This window comes from Idiotropiscis lumnitzeri, unplaced genomic scaffold (assembly GCF_059441095.1).
Source record: "Idiotropiscis lumnitzeri isolate Australia: NSW breed Sydney's pygmy pipehorse unplaced genomic scaffold, RoL_Ilum_1.0 HiC_scaffold_53, whole genome shotgun sequence".
In the NCBI taxonomy this organism is placed as follows: Eukaryota; Metazoa; Chordata; class Actinopteri; order Syngnathiformes; family Syngnathidae; genus Idiotropiscis; species Idiotropiscis lumnitzeri.
The window spans coordinates 473,408-498,932 of NW_028283591.1; the positions used below are offsets into that span (position 1 = coordinate 473,408).

A 25,525-nucleotide genomic window follows, 5' to 3' on the forward strand; every position below is an offset into this window, starting at 1 on the left:
GCCCTTTTTTGCATGTTTACAGGGGTCATTCTTTTGCACCCTGATCCTAAAGGCTTCATCTGATTGCCTTAAAATTCTGTCTGTAGCATCTGAAGACCTGGGACAAACACTGGGGCTAAAATTTTTTGTTTCCGAAATACTATATGACAGGGGCGGGGCTTCAAAGTTTTCACTTAAGATTTCCTTCGCCGCAATGGACAAAATGCTTAATAACTCTCCTGCACATGCTGCTAAAAATCCAAAACTTCACATGTACATAAAGAGTCTGTACCTGAAGACATCTATATGTTTATATTCAGTTATACACCTTGCGCCAATCAATATCATTTTTTACATTTTGACGTACTGCACGGTGCCCTTTTAACGAATCTGATTGAAAATTGGCTAGAAAAGACTCAAGACATTGATCTTACTCTATCCCTATTTTTGTGACTTTCCTTCGAAGGGCGTGGCTATTACGGTGCCGCAGAGTCTGATTATTCTCCGTGGCAACAAAAGTTCCTGCAAAATGATTCAGATGATCCATCTTCTCGAAATTTTTCACATTTGAGGATATTCAGGCCCTGAAGACGGCTGCCAACTTATTTTTGATCGCAGTGGTAGCGCCACCAACTGGTTAAAACAAATACAAATTATTTTCGTTGATGTTTTTCTCCGGGCAGGTTAACAAAATCTACCTTATATTTGCTCGGATGAGTGTTTAGGCCTTGAGCATGTCACAATACAAAAGTCTTTCGCCTTCTTCAGAGTGTCACATGATGGTGTCTTGTGACCCGTCTTTATCAGCTGATGTTCCATGAGGGCGTGACTTACCTGTCACAAGAATGAAGGCAAGTCACGCCCCCCGCTGTCCGTTCACTCTGCCAAGATGCTGGTCCAGGTGGTAGAGAGGATGAAGGCTCCCTTGTCTCTGTTCATGGTTTTTATGCCTCGCTTGCAGATCTCAATGGCCTCTCTGATCCAGCGCTGTTGTTTGTTCTCTTCTGTGCGGATGACCCTGCCCTTCTCCCGGTATGATGTGGTATTCCCTTTTGCAGTGGTCAGTGATTGCTGATTTGTAATGTTCATGTTGTGCTTGTTCTTTTACTGCTCTGATTTTTTAATTTTTTTGACAGGTAAGTCACACCCTCATGGAACATCAGCTCAAGACACCATCATGCGACACTCTGAAGAAGGCGAAAGACTCGCCGAAACATGTCAGGTAAAAAATTATCCTAAAACATAATTGTCTGCTTTTAATGAATCAGTCAAATATCAATAATAAGAAGACAAAATGAACCTAATACAAATAAATGAATGCTTAATAACTCCCCTGCACATGCTCCTAAAAATCCAAACCTTCACCTGTAAATAAAACGTCCTGACCTGAAGACATCTTAATGTTATTATTTTGTTATACACACAGTGCCGCCAAGTGGAATCAAAAATTTTTTTTTATTTTAATTTTCACGTACTGCACGGTGCCCTTTTGACGAATCCGACTGAAAATTAGTCAGAAAAGACTCTAGACAATTATCTTACTCTCTGCCGAATTTTGTGACGTTTTGGCAAAAGGCGTGGCTATTAAGGTGCTGAAAAGTCCGATTGTACTCTGTGGCAACAAAAGCTCCGGCAACATGACTCAGATGATCCTATCTTCTCGAAGTTGTACACATTTGAGGATACTTCAGCCCTGAAGACATCTACCAACTTATTTTACATCGTAGTAGTAGCGCCACCAACTGGTAAAAGCTAATACAAGTTATTTTCTTGGATGTTTTTCTCCGTGCAACTCAACAAGGTCGCCCTCATATATGCTCGGATGACTGTTTCGGCCATGAGGATGTCACAATACGAAATTCGTCCTTTTTCGTGAAAAGTTGTGGGAGTGGCATTGCACTGTTCGGCAATAAAACAAAGCTGATTATGAGGTTCTAAATATGAACGACAACTCGTAAAACTTTACACACACATCAGGCCGAGCAAATTTATCAATATTTTATACGTTAGTTGTGCAGCTTTTTTGAAATGGCTCGCCATGGCCCTCGAGAAATGTTAAAAAAAGCAGCTCTGGTTGAGTGTTTCACCTCGCTTTTTGTAAATTTTATGGAGTACAGTGAACCCTCGGTTATCGCGGTTAATGGGGACCGAGACCACCCGCGAAAACTGAAAATCCGCGAAGTAGCGGCGCACCTTCAAAAATGCTTAAAAAAAATATACAATATATATAATAAATATATATATATATATATATATATATATATATATATATATATATATATATATATATATATATATATATATATATACGGGGAGAGAGAGAGTGAAATTCATGTTATAACAAAAAAACCAAATTATTATTAAAACGTATTATTTTTTTATTCCCCAGCCATTCTTTTTGTATTTATTTAATTACTCCGACTTTTACCTGCTGGTACGCCGTCCGGTGTGCCCTGTGAAATGAAAGGTGGCATTCTTTATTTATTTATTCATTTATTCATTCATAACTGACAGCCTCGCGCTCCGCTCGTGCCCGGGCAGAAGAGGTGCTCCAATTTGGCTTAACTGTGACACACGCCCGCCCTCCTCCCCCGGAGCTTCCATTCGGTTAAACTTAGGGGCCGCTTGGCACCGCCCGTGCCCGGGGAAGGTGCTCCTCTTCGGCTTACTGTGACGCGAGCATGCCCTCCTCCTCCGGAGCTTCCATTCGGTTAAACTTAGGGGCCGCTTGGAACCGCCCGTGCCCGGGGAAGGTGCTCCTCTACGGCTTAACTGCCACGCACGCTGGCCGGAGCTCTGGTACGGTCCGAACCGCGCGAAACGTCGCCACCGATCGTGTCCGGGGGAACGTGCTCTTCTTCGTCCACTCTCCTCTTCGCCCACGCTCTTCTTCGGCGCACGCCGGCCGTCTAACCGCTCCAGCGCCCCGTTGTGTCGCTCGGCGAAACTACAATGCCCCCGAATATTTTTTAGACCCGCGAAGCACTGAACCCGCGAAAGGTGAACCGCGAAGTAGCGAGGGTTCACTGTATGTATAAGACCAAGACCTACAAAATAGTCTCTTGGAGCAATGAGCTAGGTTTTACAGGAAGTCGGCCATTTTGAATTTACTTAAAAGGGGGCGGGTCACCACAATGGACTTTGTGTAGAAATTATTATTGGGGCCCGAGCAGCGACCGCGGCGAGGTCCCTATTGTTTTTGTAGAAAATATTATTACTTTTATTATTATTATTATTATTATTATTATTAGGGCCTGAGCAGCGACCACCTTGCACCACCCAGTGGTGACAAAAATTATAATTTTTTACATTTTGACGTACTGCACGGTGCCCTTTTAACGAATCTGATTGAAAATTGGCCAAAAATGACTTTAGACATTGATCTTGTTGAATCCTTTTGGGCAATTTATCGATACTCATAGTGGTGTCTTTGAAAAAGGTACCGATGACGCGCTGGTCCAATGATCAGCATCTCGGTTTTATCTGAGTTAAGACGCAAAAAATTGAAAGACATTCATAGTTTAATTTCGGCAAGGCATGCCTCTAATTTATAGCAATCACACGGATTCGTTATATCCAACGGCATGTATAATTGCGTATCATCAGCATAACAATGAAAACTAATGTTATATTTCCGTATAATATCACCAAGCGGTAGCATCTAGTACCAATCCCTGCGGAACTCCGCGTGTGATCTTACAAAGATCAGAAGTCGCATTGCCATGAATTACACGGTGCCTCCTCTCCGACAGATACGAATTAAACCAAGAAAGCGCTGAACCTGAAATGCCAACACAAGTTTCAAGGCGTTTTAATAATATGTTATGATCAAGTGTCAAAAGCGGCGCCAAGATCGAGTAAGAGTAATACAGTGAACCCTCGGTTATCGCGGTTAATGGGGACCGAGACCACCCGCGAAAACTGAAAATCCGCGAAGTAGCGGCGCACCTTCAAAAATGCTTAAATTATATATATATATATATATATATATATATATATACGGGTAGAGAGAGAGAGAGTGAAATTCATGTTATAACAAAAAAAAATTATTATTAAAACTTCTTATTTTTTTATTCCCCAGCCATTATTTTTGTATTTATTCAATTACTTATTTTTGTATTTATTTAATTACTTCGACTTTTAACTTCTGGTACGCCGTCCGGTGTGCCCTGTGAATGTTATGATCCTCCAGCAGAGCTGGAGGATTGAGCAGGACTCTCCAAACGCAGACACAAGTAGGATAACAATCCGACGCCAGGTAGTCAGTGTAGGTGGTAGTGAGTGTAATCAGTGAGTGAATGGGAATCCGGTGCGGGGCTGGTGGGCGCGTCTCGCAGCAGCTGACCGCATGGCGCGAGACGATCGCTGGAGGAACGCCCACACAGCTGAAAAAACAAAAACACACGCGGCATGACAGGCACGGATCATGCCAGTGAAATGAAAGGTGGCATTCTTCATTTATTTATTTATTCATTTATTCATTCATAACTGACAGCCTCGCGCTCCGCTCGTGCCCGGGGGGAAGAGGTGCTCCTCTTCGGCTTAACTGTGACGCGAGCATGCCCTCCTCCTCCGGAGCTTCCATTCGGTTAAACTTAGGGGCCGCTTGACACCGCCCGTGCCCGGGGAAGGTGCTCCTCTTCGGCTTAACTGTGACGCGAGCATGCCCTCCTCCTCCGTAGCTTCCATTCGGTAAAACCTGATTGGAAAGGTTCAAATTGATTATTACTAGTCATATATTCATTAAGTTTTTCAAGATTTTTGCAATAAACGGAAGATTTGAAACCGGTCTATAGTTGTTGAGACTCTCTGGGTCGAGGTTTGGTTGCTTAAGTAGCGGTCGCATAATGGCGGTCCTAAAGCTGCTGGTACTATACCCGTGGTAAGTGATAGATTAATAATATTTAAGACAGACGGTCCTAGGGTCATAAACAGTTCTTTAATTAGTTTGCCAGGAAGCGGATCGAGCACACAAGTTGTCGGTTTTGCCCCACTAACCAATTTTGTTTGGCTTTCAAGAGATACTTTTTTAAATTGAGATAAGGTTATCGGACAGTTATCAGCCCTAATGTCCCTATTAACACCATTTATGACGGAATTCAACGGAATTGTAAGAACAGTGTCTTTAATCTCATCACGAATACACTCAATCTTCTGAGTAAAGAATTGCATGAAATCGTGAGCTGAATAGGAAGAGCTATCCGAGGTTGGTTGCTGTTGCGTTAGCATTGCTACAGTAGCAAATAAATATTTAGGGTTGTTTTTATGTAAAACAATTAATCTAGAGTAATAATTAGTTTTGGCTAGATTGAGCGCTTCCTTGTATAAACTAGCGCACCATGCCTGACGGAAGACCTCCAGTTTGGTCGCACGCCATTTGCGCTCAAGCTTCCTACAAGAATCGTTTCAGTATGCGTGTTTCCTCATAAAACCACGGAGTCAGCCTCTTTGGACAAGTTTTAGTTTTTAAAGGTGCGACGGAGTCAGGCGCATTTAACAGAGCGACATTAAAGTTGTTTGTAAGATCATCAATCGTACCAATATAATTAGGAAACGAATCGGTTACTAAAGGGAGTAGCTCAGAGAGCGCAGCGGTGGTTAAGGAGCTAATGTTGCGGCTGCTATAGCTTTGATCATGGTCAGAACGATGGCAATGCGCCAAGACTTCAAATTTGATTAAGTAATGGTCAGCTATAGCACTAGTATATGGTAATACAATTATTTTTGAGGATGCTAAGCCCCGGGTTAATACCAAATCTAACGTGTTACCATTTATATGCGTTGCTTCATCTATTATTTGCATGAAACCAAACATATCAATTATTGTCCGAAACGCCACGGTAAGTGGTTCCGACGGGAGATTCATATGAATGTTGAAGTCGCCCATGATATATTATCCGCATGAGTTACCAAATCAGCCACAAATTCAGAAAATTCATCTAAAAAGCCTGAGTAAGAGCCAGGGGGACGGTAAAAAACGGCAAGATAAAACGGCAGTGCGGCCGTGGATCGCATAATGAGAACTTCAAATGTTTTGAAGGAATTGCTAGGACGAGGACTAAGTTTTAGATTAAATTCGGAAATGAGGGCTACACCCCCATCTTTCTCATCATTGCCTCTCGCAGGCAAGGGGCCAGAGACAATTACTCGACTCAGACTCATCTTTCTGGCGAGATCACAAGTCCTTGCTATGTTTTTTCTTTGTGATCTCTGATTGCTTCATCCTAGTTGTTGGAGCAGTTTTCTTTTGAGTAATGCAGTATGGCAACACCACCACTAGGGCAATTGATGACGTCAGCACTGGTTGCGTTCATCCATAAATAACAAATGCAGGACAGGTGGGGGAACGCTGGTCGGATACCGTTTTTCAACCGCACTTACTCAAGACGCATTATTTATGTACAAACTGGAAGATAGAAGATAGTATATTGTATTGATTACCGCATATGCGCGGATGTTTTTGATTTGAAGTTTGGAAGACCGTAGCCATTGATTTATTTATTTGATTTACTTGACTTCACGGCATGACATCTGGACTGAAATGACTACGATTAAGACTAACCCTTGACTGTTTGACGTGACATACATAACTACACATCAACATCAAGACCAGTGAAGCCGAGCGAACGTCATCGCAACTTCAACCCATGGTGAGTGAGTGCGCGTTAAAACTTTCTTTAGCCAGCGTATCATTGAAACGGCAGTAACACTAGTGTCATTGGAGCCGACGTGTATTACTATATCTGAATAGCTAGCGTTGTTTGCACTGCGCTGGTGTCTAGGTCTCTTGCGTGCTAGCTCCATAAGATTAGCTTCAATGTCGGGTGCTCTGGCCCCAGCAATACACATTCTGTGGTTGGATTTTCAAGCTTAATGTATCGAGTAATGGAGTCACCTTTCACTAAAGTGCGGGAGCCAGGAGACCGAGGTGGAATGGAACTGCTCTGTGTCTTAACAGGCTCAACGCGATTAGCAAGCCGTTTACGGCCAATGCTAACCGGTGCTGTCCGCCACATTTACGCTTACCACATTACTCTGCTCTAGCTGGCGGACACGTCCCTCCAGCAGGGAGAGTCTTTCCATGAGAATGGTGCAAGTGTTGCATGTGGTGGTGCACGAAACCATAGTTGCGTTTTCACTTACTTTTGATACATTGTATCTGATAGTCCCTTGCAGACTAACCATGTGTTGCACGTCATCGCCCAAACAGACTCTATTGTGAGCTACTTCTAATAATTTATTGACGTCCTATTTTGTTCTTCCAAATGTAGCAACCGATAATAATGTGCCCTTTTAAAGTTTTGACGTTTGTTTGAATTCGCCCTTGCTTATTGACTCTGATATTAAGGTCCAATTGTGTCAGTGTATCACGGCCTAATAAGTAAAACGCACGTTCATGTAGAACTGCTTCTCCACTTGCTTTTTTTGTTTGTTTTTTACGTCACGTGATCCTCCGTTGCTTTCACGACTGGTCCTGACAAATCACAAATTTCTTATCAAACTTGATTCTGTCTGTGTAAATTGTAATCGGTTTTCCTGGGTGGTTGACGGCAGTTTCGAGCAAAGTGGCCATGTTTCCTACAGTTGTAGCAGACGTCGTCTTTTGTTGGCAGGTGTCCTCTTCCTCTTCCACGTCCTTGGTAGAAGATCGGTGCTGACGGGGTGGTCGTGAGGCCCGCAGCCCATTTACGCATATTATCTTGGATTGGTGTGATTGTTTGGCAGGCCGCTTTGCATTCATCTCTTGTGGCAGGCTTCCCAGGGCGCTGTTGTCCACTTGTTGAGGCAATCCCGGCTCCTTTTCTCGCTGGCCCTCCTCCTCAGCTCTCTCACCCTGACTTCCTTTTTCACTGTCACTGTCTCTTTGATCCTCGGCTGGTGCATTTCCTCCTTTTTTTCTCGCTCCTGTTTCTTCGTCTTTCTTTATCTCCATATTAAGTACTTTCTGCTTCTTCTCTTAAACGTCTTTCACTCTCTTTCTAAATCAGCACACATCTTTCTTGGAGATGATAACCACCGGACTGCACCACTCCGACTTGGAAGGCTCAATGACTCCAAGCTTCAGCATTTCCTGGAGCTCCTTGGTTAGTCTCTCCACCAAGTGTTGCGGAACTCGGTAGGGGCGCTGACGAATTGGTAATCCTTCTTTGAGACGAATGACGTGTTCTACCACCGTCGTCTTCCCTGGGCTGGCGGAAAAAAGAGAAGGCACCGTCTTGAAAATTAAGCACATCTCTGTGACTTGCTTGGGTTTCCGACGTGCCAGTGCAGGCGCATCTGTCGTCGTCGAGGACTCCAGCTCTGCCTCGTCATCATCATCATCATCATCATCATTGTCGTCGTCCTCGTCCTTGTCGTCGTCGTCGTCCTCCTCCACCTTCCGCGCGAGTATGACCTCCTTTGGAGCCTGGTTTGAACGCTCCTTCCACTCTTTGAGGAGGTTCACATGATAAGTTTGTTTATTTTTTTTCTTCTCCGGATGGAAAATCTCATAGGTCACTGGACCCATCTTCCGGGTGACCTCATATGGCCCCTGCCACTTTACTAAAAGCTTGTTGTTGCATGTGGGGAGAAGCCGCAATACTTTTTGGCCGGGTTTAAACTCCCGGTGGCGAGCTTGCTGGTCATACCAGGTCTTCTGGCTTTTCTGGGCCTCCCGCAGGTTGACCTCTGCCTCCTACTGGTACCTGGCCAGTCTCTCCCTCATTTCCAGCACAAATTTCACCACCCCCCGATCACTTCACGTGGTGGAAGGTGCCTCCTAGGCCTTTCGGAGCAAGTCCAATGGCCCCTGAACCTCCCAAGCATGCAAGAGTTCAAAGGGAGAGAAACCTGTTGACGCCTGAGGAACTTCGCGATAGGCAAACAGCAAAAAGGGCAGCCACCGGTCCCAGTCTTTTCCAGTATCATCCACAAATTTCTGGAGCATCTTCTTTAAGGTCTGATTGAACCTTTCCACTAGTCCATCAGTCTATGGGTGGTATGGAGTGGTTTTGATGGCGGAGATGCCCAGTTGTTTGTTGAACAGTTGCATTAACCTTGAAGTGAAATTGGTTCCCTGGTCTGTTAGAATCTCATCTGGTATGCCAACTCTGGAAAGGAGTTGCACCAAGGCACAAAGTACTGCCGGAGCAGTGATTGTGCGCAATGGAAATGCCTCTGGGAAACGTGTGGCGTTGTCACACACTACACCACTGCTTTTTGTCAAAGGACCCACAATGTCCATAGCAATCCTGCGGAATGGAATGTGCAGCTTTTTTAAAATGGCTTGCCATGGCCCTCTAGAAATATTCAAAAACTTCAGCCCTGGTTGAGTGATTCACCTACTTTTTGTAAATTCGATGGAGTATGTATAAGGCCAAGACCTACAAAAAAGTCTCTTGGAGCCATGCGCTAGGTTTTACAGGAAGTCGGCCATTTTGAATTTACTTAAATGGGGGCGGTTCACCACAATGGACTAAATGCTTAAAAACTCCCCTGCTCATGCTCTAAAAAAATCCCAAACTTACCCTGTACATAAGGTGCTAACTTTGATAGGTAAGCTAAACTTTAGCCACAGTAGACGCGTCAGCGACTATGCAATCGGTGGGTGGCATTCATGAGAATCGGGATCGCTCAACATACAGATAATAAATAAAATCACTGTAACTGGAGGGATTGTAAACTGCTAAAGCAGGTACAACAAGCGGATCCAAAAAATTTCTGAGAGTTACCGGTGAGCAGTGGCAGCCAAACGTGCCAGCGTCCACCCAACCGGGAGTTGATTCAATATTCACAATATTTTATTATTTTGTCGTACAGTTGTTTAAAAATGGCTCGCTATCGCCCCCTAGAAAAAAAAAACAACAAAAAAAAACAGCCCCATATCTCTGTTTCACCAAACTGAAAATTTGATGAAGTGTGTACAAAGCCAAGACCTAATAAAAAGTCTCATGGAGCCGTATGCTAAATTGAACAGGAAGTCGGCCATTCTAAATTTATCAGAATCCGAAATCCTTTTATTGTCATTGTACAGTGTGCAACAAGATTAGGGAGCTCCCCTCTCCAGTGCAATACAACAATAATTTAATCAAATATATAAATTAGATAAATAAGAGAATAAATATTGTGATGGAAAATAGTATGAAATTGGAGAAATACAACACAATACGTCGCTGTTCAGCAAGGTAAGGGTGGTCGTGTGTGTGTGCATGTGTGTGAGAGTTCAGAATGGTGATGGCGCTCGGAAAGAAAATGTTTTTCAGTCTATTAGTCTTTGATTTGATGCACCTGTAGTGCCTGCCAACAAATTTACTTCAAACATTGACGAGGCTTTGAAAACAAAAGCTGCTCTAACTTTAACTACAAGCAAATTCCTCTTGAAGATTCCTCACGTTATTTCTCGGAAATATTTCACATTTCCAACGTGCCAGTACCCCAACGTTGTCCGGGTGGCGAGGGCCCTTTATAGCTGCTCGCAGCTCTAGTTTTTAATTAATTTTTTAAAATCAATGGTGATGACAGTGAAATATGTCTGGTCTGGTATCATGATAGCTGGAGGATATTTTGTCATGATATTTTAGTCAGGCCTGATAACAGTGATGTATGCTGATTTCAGGCTACTTTTATTTTGAAATGCCGTATCACATTTTGGTGGGACCGCAATTGATGGACAACTGGGGTTGTCTAGTGTCCCCCAAAATGGGTCTGATATCACGATAGCTCGAGGGTATTTTGAAATGATTATTTTAAAATCAGTGTTGATGACAATGAAATGTGCATATTTCAGGTGTTTTTTTTTTTATTGTGAAATTACACCAGATTTTGATGGGACCACTTTTGATGAACAGCTGGGGTCGTCGAGTGTCCAACAAAACTAGTCTGGTATTACGACAGCTCCAGCTCTTTTATTTTAAAATGCCTCCTTACATTTTGATGGGACTACTTTTGGTGGAAAGCTGTGTTGTCTAGTGTCCTCCAAACCTGGTTTGGTATTACCATAGCTAGAGGATATTTTTTAATGAAATTTTAAAGTCAGGCATGATGACAGTGAAATGTGCAGATTTCAGGCAACTTTTAGTTTGAAATTACAAATTAGATTTCAATGGGACCACTTTTTATGGACAGCTGGGGTAGTCTCGTGTCCCACAAAACTGGTCTGGTATCACGAAAGCTCGAGCTATGTTTTTTTTTAACTCAGTGGTGATGACTGTGAAATAAGCGAATTTCAGGCTACTTTTATTTTGAAGTGCCACATCACATTTTGATGTGACCACTTTTGGTGGACAGCTGGTGTGGTCTAGTATCCCCAGTCCTGGTTTGGTATCACGATAGTTTGAGGATATTTTTTAAAGATTTTTCTTTTAAATCAGTGTTGATCACAGTGCATATTTCAGGTGATTTTTTTATTTTGAAATGCCACATCAAATTTTGAAGTGACCACTTTTTGTGGACAACTGGGGTGGTCTGGTGTCCCGCAGAACTCGTCTGGTATCACGATAGCTTGAGGATTTTGTAATGATTTTAATTTTTTTAATCATTCGTGACGACAGACAAATAAGCAAATTTTCACGCTTTTATTTTTAAATATCCAATCAGATTTTGATGGGACCACATTTGTTTTTCCGGTTCCGTCGCCACGCGAGTGGCTACCTGCTAGAGCAGCACGGCTCACTATTTGAGCCTTTTTCGCGTGTTTTTCCCTTTACCCAGTTTTATTTATTTTACCTCATCGCAGCAATGGACATCCAAATTGCGGTGGTTTTATTGCTGCTGAGGGCTGTTTTTTGCGTGATCGTGTCCGGAGATGTCACTGGGAGCTACGGATCAATCGTTTACACAAGAGATCAGCTGTTAGCACTTCGTGCTAACCCCGTGCCGACTCCCGGAGCGAGACCCGATATCCCCCACGAGTTGAGGAGGAAGAGACGGGGGATGTCGCGCGGGGGCGAAACGCCAGGCAAAGAGGAGGCGTGACCACCCCGTCCTCCCGTCCGTTTTTATGGGAAATGTTAGATACCTTCCCAAGAAAATGGACGAGCTAACAGCGCTAACGCGGCACGAGAGGAACTTCCAATGAGCTAGCTTGCTGATGTTCACGGATTCATGGCTAACAGAGCTAACGCCGGACACCGTTGTGGAATTTGACGGCTTCCAAATACTACTTGCGGACAGGACACTGGAAAGCGGTAAGAGGAAAGAGGAGGGCTGGCTGTGTTTGTTAATGATAGATAGTGTAACCCTAGGCACATCACAGCTAAGGAGCAACTTTCCAGTCGGGACAATGAGCTGCTAGCTGTTAGCATGCGTCCATACTTGACAAGCATCGCGAGTTAACAAGGACGCGCACGTAACAGGTGCGTGAGTAAACTGCTTAAAACTTTGATCGTCATTCGGCTGACCTACAAATTGAGACGCTACAGTCAGTTTGACGTTTTTGTTTGCTTCATTGTGGATTGACATGGAGGAACAAGACAGTGGAAAGCGGACATTAAAAATGACGGAGAAAAGCTGTAGAAGATCACAAGCCTAAACGGATGCAGGCACGCAGCTGCAAATTTGCTCAATTGACCTCCATGCAACGTCAAATTGAACAATTGATGGAGGATGATGCAAATGTTGACGCTGTAAAAAACTGAGGTTCGTGTTTGCTTTAGCGGCATGGAGCAAGAATTTGTGGACCTCAATTCCGGTCTGCAAAATTTAAAGACTGAAGAGGATTTTGCCGATGACCAAAATAACTGGTTTGATCCAAAAAATGTAATTAATGGAAATGTGAGCAATGGAAGAAGGACGTTTTGAAACGTGCAGAGGAAGGATGCAATAAACAAATATCACCTGCTGATAGTAGATCTGCATCAACTAACTACACCCATAGAAGTAGAAGTAAAGAATCTAACAGACAGAAGCTCACTTCTGTCAACGTCTTCAATTAAATTAAAGGCTCAAATGGAACGAGCATGTTTAAAGGCAAAGGCTGCTGATTTACAACAAAGGTTGGCACTTGAGCAAGAAGAAGCTGCAATTAAAGCAAAGAAGGAAATGCATGCAATGCAAACGGCACTCCCTGAGTCTGATGCTAAATTGGATGTCTTGAGAAGATATGAAAATACCCAGGAGGATGGTATCCACATTCCTGATGAGTGTGTTACAATTTAAACAAGGAAAAACATTCAATTACCATCACAGCCTATCAGAGCAACAAGCAGTGTTGACCTGAAATGCTCCCACTTCGACTATTCCAATGGCTAGATTTCCACATCAGACAGAAAGTAGAGAACAACAGGGACATGTGCTTGATGGCCTTTGCCACGCAATCTCACAGCAAGCCAGTGTCGCAGAATACTTAGCAAAGAGTCAAAAAGCATCGCTTCTTCCCGAACTTTCCATTCCTACGTTTTACAGGCGACCCTCTGCATTATAAAACCTGTATAGGTGCCATTGAACATGGGATTGAAGGCCGTACAAGTGATAACCGTGATCATCTTCAATTTTAGCTGCAGTATACTAGTGAACAACCACATGAGTTGGTGAAGAGCTGCATCCATATGGAACCTCTGACAGGATATACCAAAGCAAAACAAATCTTGAAGGAGTTTTATGGTGATGACTTCATGATAGCAGAAGCATATTTAAAGGAAGCCATGGATTGGCCAACAATCAAGTCTGAAGATGGTGTTGCACTTCAGTCTTTCACATTATTCCTTATGGGCTGTTCGAACATAATGGCAGATGTTAATTACATGGAGGACTTGGACAACATGGCTAATATAAAGGCATTGGCAAACAAACTTCCATACAGACTTATAGAATCTTGGAGAAAATTTGCCTGCAATCTCCAAGAAAGAACAAATAGAAGAGTGAAGTTTAAGGATTTTGTTGACAAGCACGAAAGATTTCTATAAAACAGAAAACAAAATCACAACACACAGAAACAACAAAATCAAAGAAAGTCTTCACAACAGTCATTGTGCCCGCCAAGATGGAAAACAACAAAACCACCACGCCAAAGGCAGAACCTGTTTCAGTGGATGCTATTGCCAAACCATGTGCTAATTGTAATGGAGAGCAACACAGTCTCACAATTGGTAAGGAATTTAGGAGAAAGCATCACAAGGATAAGATTGACTTCTTGAGGAGCAAGGGTCTGTGTTTTGCATGTTTGATGCACGGTCGCATTAGCAGTTGCTGGAAACAAAAGCTTCAATGTCAAGAATGCTCTAGACTGCATCCTACAGCACTACACATTGTCCATAAACTTCTGCAAAGAAACAGCCTAAGACGATTGTGAATAGCAGTACCTATTAAGCGCCCTCGTACAAACAACAGAAACCTGGGGTGTCACTGGGGCCTGTAAATAGGACTGCATCCTTTCAATAATTCCGGTATGGGTCAAGGCACAAAAAGGAACCAAGACAGTGGCGACTTACTGTCCGGTTTAAAAATGCCCTGACGCCTTTTTTAGACTGAAATAACTTACTAAAGTTTTCGTTTTGTGCCATTCAGAATGGGAGAGGGAGCCAGGAGGTGAAACAGCCGTCTTGCCAGTTCAATCCCGCACACCCTCTGACTCTCACCCTCCGTTCTGCCTTTTTATTGAAACTAACTCATCAATAACTAATCACCAGAAGACAGAAAAGCATCAACAACTAATCACCAAGAGACAGAAAACATCAATAACTCACGGTATAAAGGTCAGTTTAACTAAAGCATCAATAACTAATCACCAGGGACTCCAGCAGGCAGAAAATCATAACCCAAGGTCAGTTTAACTAAACACATCTTCAGGATACGGTGTCTGTGTGTGTGTGTGTTAAAATAACAAGTAAGTGTCTCTGTGTGTGTTCAACATTAATGAGTGTATAAAAACATGATTATGAATACACAAACTGATTACCTATCCTCAGCCCATCTTACATTTCCCCCCTGTTGTGGATTTAAAAATCATGTCCTTACGGCTTTAAGACAGATCATCATAATGAAATCATACAACAGTGTGATCATCAGTGGAGGAGCGAAAACCTCACATTAGGGAAAAATTCCCCTCCTCCCTTCCGGCGTAGAATGAGATCCTCATAATTTGATGACCATCAGGGAATAAAACTTGTCCCTGGGGTGACTTGGTGGAGGCCCTTGCCTCGTTGTAGGAGAGATAAGATAAGATAAGATAAGATAAGATGTCCTTTATTAGTCCCACAATGGGGAAATTTGAGGTGTTACAGCAGCAAAGATATAGATCACACAGAGTCGGCGGCGTAATGTAGCCGTTAATGTATAACATTAGCAGCAGACATTCAGAAAAAGCATGCAAATATACACAGTATAAACGTATCTAAGTGTAAGGAAACACTCCTAATGTTTGTCCATTATACGGAGGGGGAAACGCTGTAATGATAAAAACTACTGAATGATTGAAAATACTGCAATCATAAAAATATTCCAATGATAAAAGTACTGTAATGGTAAGAGTACTGAAATGATAGAAAAGTACTGCATGATAGAAAATACTGCAATGGTAAAAGTACTGTAATAGTAAAAGTACTGCAACGATAGAAAAATACTGCAATGATGAAAGTACTGCAATGGTAAAAGTACTGCAATGGTAAAAGTACTGTAATAGTAAAAGTACCGCAATGATAGAAAAATACTGCAATGATAAAAGTACTGCAATGATAAAAGTACTGTAATAGTGAACATCCTGCAGTGGTAGAAATACTACAGTGATAGAAGTATTGTAATAAGAATACTGTAATGGTAAACAAAATACATCATTGGTCAATATTTAAGTACACCCTTGGCTGAAAGTACAGTAGTAGTTAATATTGCATCCTAGGACTGCACAATTGCACTAATGCCCTCCCGTTTGTAGGCCTGACCCAATGTTCTTGTTAAAAAGTCTGACAGCAGTTGGCAGGAAGGAGCGGCGAAATCTCTCTTTGGTACAGCGAGGGTGTAAAAGTCTGTCACTGAAGGAGCTGTAAAGTGTTCTCAGAGTGTCATTGAATGGGTGGGCTGGTTTGTCCAGCATTGATGACAGTTTTGCCGTCATCCTTCTGCCCCCCACTGAGTCCACAGAGTCCAGGGAGCAGCCCAGGACAGAGCTGGCCCTCCTCACCAGTTTGTCCAGTCTCTTTTTGTCTCGGCCCGAGATGCCTCCTGCCCAGGAGACCACTCCATAGAAGATGACTGATGAAACCACCGAGTCATAGAAGTTCCTGAGGAGTGTTCCCCGAACGCCAAAGGACCTCAGCCGCCTGAGTAGGAAGAGTCTGCTCTGACCCTTCCTATAGAGAGCGTCTGTGTTGTCGCTCCAGTCCAGTTTATTGTTCAGATGAACACCCAGGTACTTGTAAGTTGAGACCCTCTCAACGTCTGTTCCCTGGATATTCACTGGTGCAGGTGGAGAGTGCCGACGCTTGCGGAAATCCACCACCAGCTCTTTGGATTTCCCAGCGTTGATTTGGAGGCGGTTCTGCTGACACCAGTCCACGAACCCCTGCGTAACCCCTCTGTACTCCCGATCGTCATCGTCAGTGATGAGGCCGACAATCGCAGAGTCATCAGAGAACTTCTGCAGGTGACAGGTTGTGGAATTGTATTTGTAGTCCGAGGTGTAGAGGGTGAACAGGAAGGGAGCCAGCACAGTTCCCTGCGGCGCTCCCGTGCTGCAGAGGAGCACGTCAGACACACAGTCCTGTGTTCTCACGTACTGTGGCCGGTTTGTGAGGTAGTTGTGAATCCATGTGATGAGGTGGTGGGCCACTCCCGCCTGCTCCAGCTTGTCTCCCAATAAGGCGGGCTGGATGGTGTTGAAAGCACTTGAGAAATCAAAGAACATGATCCTCACCGTGCCCCCCGCCTTCTCCAGGTGGAAGAGTGAAGTGTGGAGCAGGTAGATGATGGCATCATCCACATTGATGCCAGGCTGGTATGCAAATTGGAGTGGGTCCATTGAGGAGCTGACCAGGGGGCGCAGATGGACGAGGACCAGTCTCTCCAGGGTCTTCATCAGATGAGACGTCAGCGCCACTGGTCTGAAGTTGTTGAGCTCCTTCGGATGGGGTGTCTTTGGAACCGGAACCAGGCAGGATGTTTTCCACAGCTGGGGGACTCTGCCCAGCTTCAAGCTCAGGTTGAACATGTGCTGGACGATTCCACACAGCTGGTCTGCGCAGGATTTGAGGAGCTGGGAGCTGGTCCCATCTGGGCCTGCCGCCTTCCTCGCCTTCATCTTCCTCAGCTGGTTCTTCACCTGAGATGTTGTGAGGAACAAGGCTGAGCAGGAGGAAGTGGTGGTTGTCTGATGAGGCTGGGAACTGGAGCCTGTGGAGAGAGAGAGGGGCGAGAGAGGGGGAGAGAGGGTCTTGTTCGCAGTGGCAGGAGGGGTGGGTGGGGGCTGCATCAGGGAAGCCTGAGCGGGGTCAGACATTTGATCAAACCTATTGAAAAATAGGTTCAACTCATTTGCCCACTGAAGCCCCCCCCCCCCCTTCTGGGTCTTACCTGCTTGTCCGTGGCCTGAGATGGTCTTCAGGCCCCTCCAGACATCCCTGGCATTGTTCCGCTGCAGTTGTTCTTCCATCCGCATCCTGTAGGACAGCCGTCCTTACCTCCCGGATCTTCGTGTATGGTGTGTGTGTGTGTGCACGTGTGAGGACAGGGGCAAGAAGTCCATGTGTTTTTACGTTTCAGTGTCCAGTTTGAGTTCGTCATTCTCAACATTAATCAGGTTGTAATGGTACATTTGGGCAACAAACCTACGATTAACCATCGTCTTTGTCATAAAAATAATGCAACATGAACAGACTACACATAACAAAATGAAAACTATAATTATCCCTATATATTGTTTTTTAAATTCTTCATAGTGGTCATAACATCAATAATTGTTTCATTTTTATTAAAAATTTAAATGCAGTAATGTACTCCAATCAAGGCTGATATTCCTTTATGTACGTCATTAATTTCCAAACAATATCTAATCTTTTTGTTCTGTGGCTTCAACATATTTATCATCTCATCAATATTAGCACCACAGAGTACTGAGTTTCGAGATCCTCACAATAGTCGTTCTCAAAATGATATTTTATTTTTATCAATTTAGCTTTGTTAAGGTAAGATATTTTATTGACAATCTAACATTAATATGCAAAGAACATGTACATTAGTACGAAATGTAAAAGAAAATTGTGGTGGGGGGGTGCGAATTGTTTTCTTCTTGGTAGGGGGGGCATGACAGGAAATAATTGAGAACCACTGGTCTAGTCACACACCAGCTCGGGTTCATTCCCTACCAGAGAAATGACATTCCATGTCCCCAGAGCTAGGCGCTTTATGTTGCCGGGGATTGGACTGCCTTTGACTGCCTCCTAGCTCAAAGGAAACCCAAATTCTTTGGTCCCGCCCACTGGTAGTGAGCCGAAGCCCTTGTATTAAATAATAAATAAATACATAAAATAAAAAAATTAATAAATTTAAAAAACGGACCGATCCACTGCTTGGGTTAGTTTGACCCACCTTGAGATCCGTTCCCACTCAGTGACAGTGTCTACAAGCCACTGCCACCAGGCCAGTGAACCCAACGTCCAGGCAGTGACAAAAAACGTGATCAAATTACATTGCTCATCATAAGGTGTTTGTGAGACGCTCTTTGTATGTTTCCTCAATTAAGACCTGTTTTCCATTGGTGTATTTGAAAAAAGTGGTGAACCTGTTAAATTCACTACAAAACGTTAAGAAGATGAAAGTAATGTTTGAAGGAATATTATTTTTCTATCGACGTGCCGGCGGGCGGGCACAGATAGAGAGTGATAAATCAGCACCACCCGCGCGGGGCGTGCTGACGAAAAGGCAAGCGCTCCTCCTCTCATCGCGTCCTTATTAAGACAGAAAAAAGACGCTGTTGAATTTGACCTATTCGCAGTTCGAGCAGGTGCTTAACGCTGGAGAATATCACCACTTCGAAGTTCGAACTGCTGTTGAAACGGAGAGGTAAGTGTTTTTCGTTGGGTTTTTTTCAAAACATGCGTCGAGTGCATTTGTTCATAGTTAGAGATAGTTGTGTGGAAAACACTATACAAAGTAGCACCATGGATGTGGGCCTACAACACTGGCCTAGCAAACATGTGCTCCTACATCGACATAATTGACGAGCTCCAGTTAAGCATTGAATAATTATAAAACGTCATGGTGCTTTTACTCATTTAAAGAACTAAACCGACGCGTATTGTCATCCGGTGGTCAGGTTTGCATTGAATGTGAGCACGAGGGACGCTAGCTTGTTGCGTTAGCTTTGCGGAGCTAACAGCTTGCACTTTTGTTATAGAACCACAGAATGCAAGTACCATGATAATTTCTGTCATTAATTTTTGTGTAAGACACGATGTTCACTGGTTAATTACATGATTCTTAAAGCAAAGGTTACTGTGAATGCAATTTTGGTAAGATTTTTGTAGTCACACTGCATAAATCTGTCTGTGTCTGTTGTTTAAACTTCAATATAAACTATTATGGTTGAAATCGTTAATTGGGATGGAGGAATTGATATTTTTTTAATTTATAATTTATTTTTCTTACACTGATATTGTTAAAACTCCATTTAGCCCATAGTATTAATAATTCTCAACACAATACTGTCTTTTTTCTTTATAGAATAAACAATGCCTTCCCTGAGATGCAGGAAGTCCCCAAAGCAGGATACTATTGAACATGCAGTCAAGGGTCTGGACAAGACTGCAGAGTTAGAAGCGAAGTATATAAACTAATTTAAAGGTATGATGTTAACGCTTTTGCTAAGATATATTATTGTTTTCTGATAACCAAGCTGACATCGTTTTTTAAGTGGTTATTTTACATTAAGAGTGTCTTGACCTTTTCTTTTGCCACTTTTGTCAGTTTCAAGTTATTTCAGTGAGTGTGAAACCTGATGGTAGGAGTTCTATCTAAATTAAGGCTGTACTTGATGACGCCCTCCGGCATTTTTATACCACAATAGACCGGTGAACAAGTCCGATATTGATAGTCTAGTGTAAAGCACGTAATACGTCACAGAGATCACGTGACGCGATCCAATATGACTGTGTACAGTGTATGTCATTGTTTTGAAACTAAATAATCTTAAAGTTTTTTTTTTTACGTAACCAGGTGCAATTGACATTTGTACTTTCAGTCCTAATACATACTGGCTAATGCAATGCTGGAAAATGAATTTTGGCTGGTCTGTTCCTTTAAAATCATAAAGAAGGGCTCTGCTCTATCCCTCACAAGAAGCAATGTTTCAAACCACCCTACATTAGTATAGTGGCCCAAATGAATATGATGACTCCTTATTTGTGTGCTTAAAAATATGACGAAGCTAACTTGATTTCCCTGTTAACTAGGTCAAGGAGTATTTACCAAGGCCCCTTTCAGGAAAGACGACTTTATTCTTTATTATGGAGTACAGAGGAAAATTGATAGATTCTGATGAATCTCAACGCAGGAAGATGGATGGAAGAGGCACTGTCTTTTTGTTTGACTTCCGCCGGCAAGAAAAAACTTGGAGGTGAGGCAAAGATTGAGATGTTATCTTATTTTTGTTTTTATTTAAAAAAATAAACACATACTCATCCCATAAGTGTTAGGGGAAAAATCATTCTCTAAGCAAAAATGTATAATTACTTTTATTCATGCGTTGAATCTGTACAAATGAAAATATAGATCATGAAGTCTCAAAGACAAGCTGTTAATAGGGTCTGATTCCAATAGAAATTTCTTGTATGATTTGATTTAGATTTAAAAATTGTGGATTTCCTATTTTTATGTTTTGTGTACACAAGATTGTCTCAAAGATTAATTTCTGACATTGATTGAATAATTGTTTTTTTTTTTTTTAATCTATTTTAAGTGTTGATGCAGCTCAAGAAGATGGCAGTCTGGGAAGACTGGTTAATGATGACCACATGCACCCCAACTGTAAAATGAAGAAGATGACAACAGAGGACAGACCACACCTCTGTCTGTTTGCGCTCCGAGACATTGATGTTGGCGAAGAAATAACTTAAGACTATGGACCAGCTGGCCTTGGAGAACACAGGTTTGTAAGATGCATCTTTAAGTACAATAACAGAGCCCACTTGTGGTGTTCTGGTGATGTAGTTTCCAATTAGTTTGGCAATCTAATAAATGTATGTGAAGTTTCTATGGAAGTTGAACATGATGACTGACTGGGGGAGTTCTCCATTGTCCACTATCTGTAATTCAAATTTGTGGGTCTGAGTCAAAGTTTGGCTCTGCAGGAACAACGAACTGGTCAGGGAGTGACAGTATTACAAAGTTCTGCGTTACTCCTTTCTGGGCGGTGGCCCTGTTAGGCCATCATATGCCATATTGCAAATATCCCCATTGTGGGACTAATTAAGGACATCTTTATGTTGTGGTTTCCCTACCAGAACCAGCACCAACCCTGTATATTCATGATATAAAACACTGTTTCAATTTGATATTTAGCCTTTCTATACTGTAAAAATAGAAGACCCCAGGCTTTCCTGCGCGCCCTTGCCCAATTGGTGGTGTTCAGGAGACAACCTGGGACTGAAATATCAGTCACAACCAGTGTTGTTTTCGTCACTGATGACTATGACGAAAATACTTCGTTAACGCCCCTTTTTTAATGACGATGACAAGCTATACGAGGTTCTTTTATGACGAAAACATGACGTGATGTACATGAATTTTTTTCGTTGACTAGACAAAATTGTTAGCATGTGGTTCATAAATTATTTTATGTTGCTTTTAGTGAAATAAAGCCACAACAGTTGCCCAACAAAATGTTTTGCTTCTCTGCTTATTTTGGAGCAGTGAGTATTGATTCCACTGTTGCCACTTTTTTCTGTTTGTAATGAAGAATCCTTAGTAGTCCATCCAAAAGTCTTTGTTATTGGGTGGAAACCTTGAATGCCTTGTTTTAACTCAAATGGACTTAAACCCATCCATCCATCCATCCATCCGTTATCTGAACCGCTTCTCCTCACTAGGGTCGCGGGGGGTGTTGGAGCCTATCCCAGCTGTCTTCGGCAGTAGGCGAGGTACACCCTGAATTGGTGTCCAGCCAATCGCAGGACATGCATAGACGAACAACCATCCACGCTCACACTCATGCCTCGGGGCAATTAGAGTGTCCAAGCAACTTGCCATGCATGTTTTAAGAATATGGGAGGAAACCGGATTACCCAGAGGAAACCCACGCAGGAAGGCCGGAGCCAGAATCGTACCTACGACCTCAATATTGTGAGGCCATCATGCTAACCAGTTGGGCCACCGTGCCGCTTGGACTAAAACCTTTGTGAATAAATTGACGAAAACTAGGGTAAAACTTTTTTTGCGTTTCCGTCGATTAAAACTGGACTAAAACCCTTTTTTTAGTTTTCGTTGACTAAAACTGGACTAAAACTATAACGAATTGGGATGACTAAATGTGATGTAAACAAATCAGCACTTTGTCCAAATGACTTGGACAAAATCTAAAATGCCTGCCAAAAACAACACTGGTCACAACACGTGTCTACAGAAGATTAATTGGCATGGGCGAAATTAAGTAGTTTTATTTCATTCATGAGCTTATGTTTTGTTTTGGGTGGCTAAGGCTTAAAATGTGTAAAAATCTAATCCAACCTCAAATATAATTAATTCAATAAATTTATGATGCTACTAAAACATCGAAGCAGCCTCCTCCAGGCTTTACAGACTCAGAAATGGAGGTATGCGTATCGTGTGCTCATCCTGTCGTGTCTCGAGATGTTAAAATTGCAGTTAGATAGACGTGTGCTGATTAGACAAGACTTCTAATATATCTGGTGTCACAGGATATTTGTCAGTGAATGTGTATGTCTGGTTTGAGGCTCACTCAGCTTTTTCTTGTGTTGTGGGGTCCAGTTGAGTTGAATTGCGAGTCAGGTATGTTGGCCATCTGACACCCAACTGTCAGGTTTGCGTTCGTGGGGACCCCGTAGAGCCATTTTTATTGTTGACATAAATCATAGCTAATCATCTTTTCCTTCATTATCATATGAAATACAGTTAGGAGTTGTATGTGCCTTTACTATGTTATAATCTTAGAACCTACCAGCCACTACAGCTGTCCGACAAGAAGACTTTTGGCTGTCCTGTGCTCCATTGCGGCCCTGGTGGCGTTCAAAAGACAACCTGTGACTGAAATATCAGTCACAACATATCTCTACTGAAGATTAATTGTCATGCGCTAAAGTAATTGGTTTTGTTTCATTCGTGAACTTGTTCGTTAAAATGTGTAAAATTCTGATCCATTTTCTTTTTTTTAATTCATTAAATTAATATTCAACTTGTTCATTAGGATGGAGGACAACCGACAATGACTGAATCGGCTGAGGTTGATGCCACCAGAACATCGAAGCAGCCTTCTCAAGGTTTGACAGACTCTGAAAAGGAGGTATGCGTATCATGTGGTCATCCTGTCGTGTCTTGAGATGTTAAAATTACAGTTAGATAGACCTGTGCTGGTTGGACAAGTTTTCTAATATATCTGGACATAAATCGTAGCTAATAATATTTTCCCTCATCATCATATGATATACAGTTATGCGTAGTGTATGTCTTTACTATGTTACAATCTAAGAACCTACCAGCCACTACAGTTCTCTCATTGGGAGACTTAAGCTTTCGTCAGGCTGTCGACTGCTGCATTGCCCTCTTATTGGCTTTAAGTACACAACCTGTAACTGAATTATCTGTCAGAACAGAACCTATGTGTCCACAGCAGGTGATTTGGCATGTGGATTCTTCAGATTTTTAGAAAATAGGTAAAATTGTGATCAAAAGTTTAAAATGTATAAAATTCTGGTATAGTTTGCAATAGTATATCTATTAAATCATTTCAAAACTTCTTAACAAGGATGGAGAACATTGGCTGTGACCGAATTGGTTGAGGTTTACATTACCAGGACCATTGAGCAGCCTCCTCGGGATCTACAAAATTTAGGAATGAAGATATGCATTCCATGTTACAATCCTGTTATGGCCCGAGGTTTTGAAGTTGCAGTTACATATTGGGCTGGGCGATATGGCTGATAAGTACATAGCGATATAAGTATTTCATATGGGTCCATCGATACACATTGAATTCTTTTTTCATATTATTTTATTCATTATTTTTTTTATTTTCCAATATTTTCACTGCCCTGTTAAAAAAACATTTAATGTAGTTTTCCTCCCGGGAGCTTTTTGTTACGGTCAATTAAGTGTTTTTGTTAAATATAGCTGCGTAGAATAATTATATGCATTATTATCGTACCACAATGTTTTGGTTTTGCAAATAATTTCCTAAAATCATTCTAATTTTGTTATTACATTATTTTGTCATAATATCATTCATCAATATTTTAGTTTTTTTTTTTTTCAAATAGAATTAAGACCTTTTTCTGTGCAGATTCCTCTGGGGATTAAGTATTTAATGGGTTCTCAATTTTCTCTTGGACTCTGATGCAACCCAGTCTCCTCCCTTGGACAAAAAATATGGGCTGAATCTTCCTTGGAATAACGACACAGATTCTGACGAATCATTGTCAAATCCTGCCCCTGAACTTTGTGCCTCAGACCCAGACCATATTACTATCCCAAGGCTCAGGAGGACCAAAAGTATACAGGTAAACAACCCATATAGATTTCAGGGAATCTTACAAGCAAATTGCATATATTTTATTGGTCTCCTGCCTTCTATCCTTTATATTTCGTTGTTGTTGTTGTTTTTTAGATTAAAAAAACAGGCTGACTTTGGAATGGATAAGCATTATTACTCCAACTCAGATGACAGTGGAGATGAATATATTCCGGATACAAGTGAGGCCTCTGATTCAGACGGAAGTGAATCTTTGAAAATTGTGGACCCTCTCTTGAAGTCTAAGAATGCCTTCAGAGATTTTTCTCCCACACCACGAATCTCAAAAGCCACCTCAACGCAGGTTGTTAATCAAGGGCGTTCACCCGTTCGGAGGAGTAGCAGCACTGGTGTGATTCTTGAATTCTATGGCTCTTCAAATATTTGTGCAGTTTAACACAAATCATCCAAAATAGAATTCAAGCACATCTGTGACAGAAATTCAAATTCAGAAGTCAAAGAGAGAGAACAAAAAAAAAAATCTAATGCTGCGCTTCTTCCGAAGACATATACTGTAAACATTAAATGTATGTTAGGACAATCTTGAAAAAAGTATTAGAACACCCTTTACTTTTATTTCTTGTTAATTTTATTAACCAAAATATGTCCATTTTTATTACAGATTAATGAATACAAAATTAAAACTCTAATCAGCTACTTTTTAATCGTTATATTTGTATAAACAAATGTTATACATCTGTGTGTTAACTTATACAAGAAATGACGGAAAAGCAAGGGTGGTTTAGTATTTTTTTATCGTATATAGTCTGTATAATATCTTTAACCTATGCTGATGCTGTTTAATACTGATTTAAATAATAATAATAATGTCATAATCTGTTGGTTTTACATGAACAAAACCTTTCAAGCACTTTTTAAAATTCTAAATACTACCTCTTG

The 25,525-nt window shown here is 41.9% G+C and overlaps 1 protein-coding gene across 1 annotated transcript in view; it reads right to left on the minus strand.

The window, feature by feature from the left end:
- The window catches only part of LOC148315701 (uncharacterized), a 537,087-nt gene that overhangs the window by 273,393 nt on the left and 238,169 nt on the right, over nt 1-25,525 (minus strand). The gene's annotated exons all lie outside the window — the stretch shown is intronic.